A 6000-nucleotide genomic window follows, 5' to 3' on the forward strand; every position below is an offset into this window, starting at 1 on the left:
GACATTAGGTGTTAAGGCCGAGAAGTCAATGTTTTTTATGCCTTCAGGGTAGAGGGAAATTTTGGGGTCTTTAGGCTTGAAGATGGTAAAGAACAAGGTTATGATAACAATGACAATGATAACAAAGAAAATTGCCATTACAGCATAGCATAGTTTATGACTTCTACGGGAAGGTTTGTCAGTAGCCATGTTCTCAGATTAACAATAGGCTTTAAGAGATTTTTCCCAAGAGGAATTCTATAAATTAAGATACTACTAACATATTATCTAATGTAAAGTGAAAAGCAAATATAATGAGAAAAATCCCAAAATAGTACAAACACAACACAAGCCTCAAAGTTCTTTCAGTTCACACCATTACAGTGAAATTCAACTGAACTAAGATCAAAACAAGAATGAAAGAAAAGGGTTGATAAACATGCATGTGGGGTGGTTCCAATTTGTCAAAAAGTATTCAAAATCAAGGTCGTTCACTTTCGGTGGAGCTGATATTTATTACAGAAATTCTGACCAAACAGTGGCCTTGGTGACTTACTTCGGTTAATGGTTATGATTGAGCCACACCATCATTAGCTTAGACAAGATTGTTGACTCCAAGTCCACACTCTGTTTGAATTTCGGTTTGAACAATCCAAGAAAAAGGGGGCGAGTCTGTCTAAGTTTTTGTTTTTCAAAAGGGCTGGTGTGAATGAGACAACTTTTATCTAGAAGTGTTGCCAGTGGATGAAAGTGTGGTGGTGTGGGCTGGTTTCAGTGCAAACTACAAAGAAAAAGAGAGAGAGACGGAGATATTTAGAGAGGAGATAATTCAAGTAGATGTAATTCAAATCAATATTTAGACGGATGTAATTTTGTTTTGCACATTTGAAGTTTTAAACTATAATTTTCTATATCATACCTATGAATTTTCTTATTAGCATAAAATTTTTTGTCTTAAAAATATATAATAAAATTAATATTGACAGAAAAAATAAATAAATAAAAAGAATGAGGATTCACTCATGTGATGAGACTAGTCACGTATTAAAAAAAGAAAAGAAAAGGAAATTTAACTGTACATATATGAACCATTCAGTCCCCCAGCTTTTCAAGTCAAAGCATCAGTTTCGGTAAGATGGGCTATTTCTTCCTCTTCACTTTGGCCTTCTTTTCCACTTTTAAAGGACATTCAAACCTCTATTATTCACCAAATAAAAGAATTTGATTTGGACTAGTTGACTAGGTTTAGAAATAAAGATTGCTCTCTAGAAAATTCATCAAAGGCTTATATGCGTGTCCCACGAGTGGCATACATATTCAAAGAAGTGAAAAATGGCAGACCCCCTGAATTGTAATATTATGATGGAGAAAGTGAACGTTGAGATTGGATTTAAATTCTTGACTATACATGCGTGATATACAATATGTCGTTTTACTTATGTCTTTGATAAACGCAAAGCTACAGGTTGTTTAACTGAAGCTTGTTTAATAGCCGTTAAGGCTATTACTTTGTTGCCTTTTCTTCTTCTTCTTCTTCTTCTTCTTTCTTTTTTTTTTTTTTTTTTTTTTTTGAGAATAAAAAAAAAAAAAAAATGGATATCTGGTGTAGACTCATCGACCCCACGTCACATGATGGTAATGAGTAATACCACGTGTACCACACGGGCTTTATTGGAACTATCTCTCAAACCGCTCATCTCTAGAAAAAAGTATTTTATATCAAATTGTATCACGCCATCCGTATTAAAACTCAATAAATGAGAAACATGTGTGCAAAAATAACTACTTACTAACATATGTCTTTCAATTGTTAATGGATTAATTATTTTTTGTTAACATGTCCCACACTAATTAGATTTTGATACTGCTAACATGGTATCATTTGATACCAAATGCCTTTTCCCTCTCTAGGTGCCTCGACAAGCACTCCTACCATCAAACCACATTCCGTGCCGTATTCAGATTTTACTTTAGCGCTAAATTCTGTTTTCTATTATACAAAGAGTCTAACAGTAAGCTTAAAATTTATTTTGTACTAGCTTGGTTCGGGTGCTTACTACCTCGAAGGATGCTCGATTTTGGAGGGCTTCACTGAACAGCCTGATTTTTCTTGAACTTTTCTAACCTATCTGCTGCTAATCGTGCAAGGTTTTCCAGTGAAGAAGGATCTGATTGCCCCAATACCAAAGGGATTCGGCTAACACTGCGAATGATAAATCCACCCAACTTTGCCTCCATGAGGATTCACTCAACAATACTGCAAAGAATTCAACCTCCTTTGATTTCTCATCCAACCATGTGGGCAATGCATTTTTGCTAGATCTCATAGGAAATAATTCAGCCTCCCAAATCCCATGCCAGAGCTGCTTTGAACTCCCTCTGTTTGAACTACTAGCTCTTCGCCTTTCGTCATTCTCCACGAGTTTCTGTAACCAGATTAACTGTATACTACCGTCCTGTGTCCATTGAGATTTCTTGGCCTAATCAGTATATCCTCTTGGGCTTGTTCAAATGAGAATCATTAATGATGTGGTTTATGACTTGTTTCGCTGCATAAAGACAAGGCCAAGCGAGTTCTAGAATAACCTCTCCTTCATTAGTCTGCTGCTCTTCTTTGAATGCTCCTTTTTAAGATATCCTGTGCAATTGCTTATGCTTTTGAAAACAGTTTGTAATAAATTATCTCATGCAAGAAATTATGTTATGACTTATGACCTATGTTTATTGTTTAGTACTTATTACTATATGTTATAATATTTTGAGAATTAACTTTAATTATATGACATCTCATTAAAAGTGATAAAATGCAAATTAGTAAAATTAATATAGTTATGAATATGAGCTTATTATGCAAGTAAATTGAAAAATATTTAATCATTTTCACTTAGTTAAACATTCAATTTTTGTGGGTTACAATTAGCTCAACATGTGGTATCTTAAAATTAGGGTCTTGGTTTGATGATAAAGAGCAATTATCAAGATAGACACCATAAATTAAAATTCTATAATCACTATATATATATATATATATATATATATTCTTGTTCTATATTCTTAACTGCATGTTATTAAACTTGCCTTGTAGAATGTTATATTCCAAACAAATTGTTTCTTATATAATTCTTTTAAGAATAACCATGAAAATATGATGTGGGTTCAAGTTACATATTTTTTACGCCATAGGATTTTAAAAGATCTAACAATTAGAAAAATAACTCTAGATATTTATCGTTTTCCACCTCATTTATGAAATAAATAGCATTTTTGCTCTCCTTGTCAATTGCTTTCCAATCCCCTACAATTTTATTGCAATTTTACACATTAACAAGGCAAACACTTCTCTTTCTCTAGTATCCTTGTTAAAAAAAACAAAACAAAACAACAGCAAAAACTTATTGCACACACTATTACACACAAAAAAACAACTAAAATTGCACTACTTAAAAAGAAATAAACACTAAAGCAACTGCAACAGTAATTGTTCCTATCCTCGTTTTTGGCCTATCATTTTCAAACCTTGATTTTCTGAGAATTGTTTCTTTTTGGATTATTTTGTAGGCTTTGTCAAACTTATTATCATTATCTTCCACTCTGTTTCTTTTTTCTTACATTTCGGTCATATTGAACACATGAAAAAATACGTATCAATAGAAATTATGATTGTTTTAAATCCTAGAATTATGTAGATTTGTGTATTTCCTTAATTTTATGATGGTTTTTTTTTTTTTTGGGGACAAAAATATAGGTTTCATATCTGAAATTTGTTTGAAATCAGACAAACATGATAGAAAATCAATAGAAAGTAAAATTGTTTTTAATAACGTGGTTTATGTAAATGAGTTCTACTACCACTGGGCCTTGTGGTCCAAGTGGTACCTGGTTTACCATGAAACCGCTAACTCGGGGGTTTGAGCCCCCGCAATAACCAATTACCCAAAAAAAAAAAAAAAAAAAAAAAAAAAAAAAAAAAAAAAAAAAAGAGTTCTACTTATTCTCTTTAGTAGATGAAAAAAAAATGAATATACAGTGCAAAGATTAATCAAAGCTACCGCCAGTGTTAGTAACATCTTCTGGAACCAATACATCAAAGTCAGTGACAGACCATTCTGCAGTCACCACTGCGCCACTAACATATATCTCTGTACCTGCATTAATTGAAGACCATACATGCCTTGCCAGTTCAGTTCCTGGATCCTGTGCAATGGTGATATGGTTCCCATTAGCGCCCTATAATTATATTGTCCATCTTGAAGCAGAGGGACAAACTTAGCTGCACTAATCAAGTGAGACTAAACTAAGAAAGTTCACTATTGTAAATTAGAGAAGAAATTGCTCTAAATGTGAATCCAACTGCCCACTTTTGACATTCTGGATTCAGATACTAGTCCTGACCTTATTTGTCATTTGGAAACCAATATTGGTGGTGTGAGACGTCTTCGTGGTTATCGCCTGACTAAAGAAAATCTCGTGATGCTACAGCGCAAGGTGGATGCATTTTGCTATCCTATAGAGGGCGAAATTGTCTGAATCAATTCAACTGCATTAAGGCGTCATTTACAACTGACTGCCCAGGTTTGAAGGTGGAGGTATGTGGCCTTCGTCTCTTGTACAATTATGAGTTGGAAGAGTTTGAGCAAACAATATTAAGCCATAGTATGAACTCCTCGTCTGATGATTGGGATCTCATCCATCAATTGCCCACTGAAGATGGAAATTGGGATACGCAAAAGCATGATTATGGTGAAGGAACATCTAGTAGAACCTCCAGCTCTAGGAAGGGGTCAATTTTTGGAAGTCTAGGGAGACCCATTGATCCAAAAGACAAGGGCAAGCGAGTTCTAGAAGAATAATCTCTCTTATGGAGCACTTCCTTTTGAAATTATTGGTAAGTCATCCTTCCTCTAATTTTCAATTTTAATCTTAGACCAAAGAACTGATAATCTTTTACTGCAGTGCGCAGAAAGATAAGATGGGAAACATTTGGGTGGTTGTTTTTCAAAATAGAAAATCCATAGATACAATATATATATATATATATATATATATAAATTTTTCACAGGGATTAATGTGTTAGTGGTAGTTTAAAAAATTAATGTCATGATTGGTATAGTAAAAACTTGCAAACTTAATTGTTATGAAAAATATTGTGAAATTTTTTTGTTTCTTTAACATTGCTTTTCTCAAACCATGAATTGCTTGGCCTATGCAACAACAATGTTTTTTTTTATCTTATTTCCTTTTGATTATGTGAAGATAAATGTTTTAAGTTGGACTTACCTCAACCTTTTTTTTTTTTTTTTTTTTTTAAATTATATTTCAAACCCTATTGTTTTGGAGTAATTTTAAACTAATCCTACACTTATCAAAAATTTCAATTTAAACTTTGCCTGTTCAAAAGGTTTTCAAATAACCCTTCGATTATTTTCCTAACATCATTGATGAAAATGACGTTCTGATATGTAATTCAGAGAATTGGATGGACTTATTTGAAACCTTTTAAAATGATAAAAGTTAAAATTTTGTCACTTGTACAGGGTTGAGCTTGGAGTGGAAGGTATTGTCCTAAGGCTAATCTAATCGACCCATCTGACCTAAAGCATGGAGGACTGTTTTGAATGAATGGGTCAGTTGAAATTGGGTATGAAGGGTCAAAAAAATATTCAGGGTGGTTGGGCAGTGGCAAGTTTAATAGAGTTTCTAGGTTCTTGATTATGTAAATTTGTTGGTAGATGTGTAACATTGGTAGTATATTTATGTTTTCAGTTGTTGATGTAAATTTGTGTAATTTTATGGCTTTTTTGATGAGATTTATATCAATTTTTTTTTTTTTTTTTTTTTTTTTTTGTTAAGAGTAAATTTGCAAAGAAGTGAAGGTGAGCTTTCTAGAAGCATTGATATTAAATAGACCTGTTAATATCATAAAAAGCCTCAGTTTTTTGTCGAGCATAAAATGCACAACCTAGCCCATTAGGTTATGCCAATTATTTATTTATTTTTTCAATCCTTCTTTTCAATTTGAAT

The sequence above is a fragment of the Quercus lobata genome, chromosome 5, assembly GCF_001633185.2.
Source record: "Quercus lobata isolate SW786 chromosome 5, ValleyOak3.0 Primary Assembly, whole genome shotgun sequence".
NCBI classification, from domain to species: Eukaryota; Viridiplantae; Streptophyta; class Magnoliopsida; order Fagales; family Fagaceae; genus Quercus; species Quercus lobata.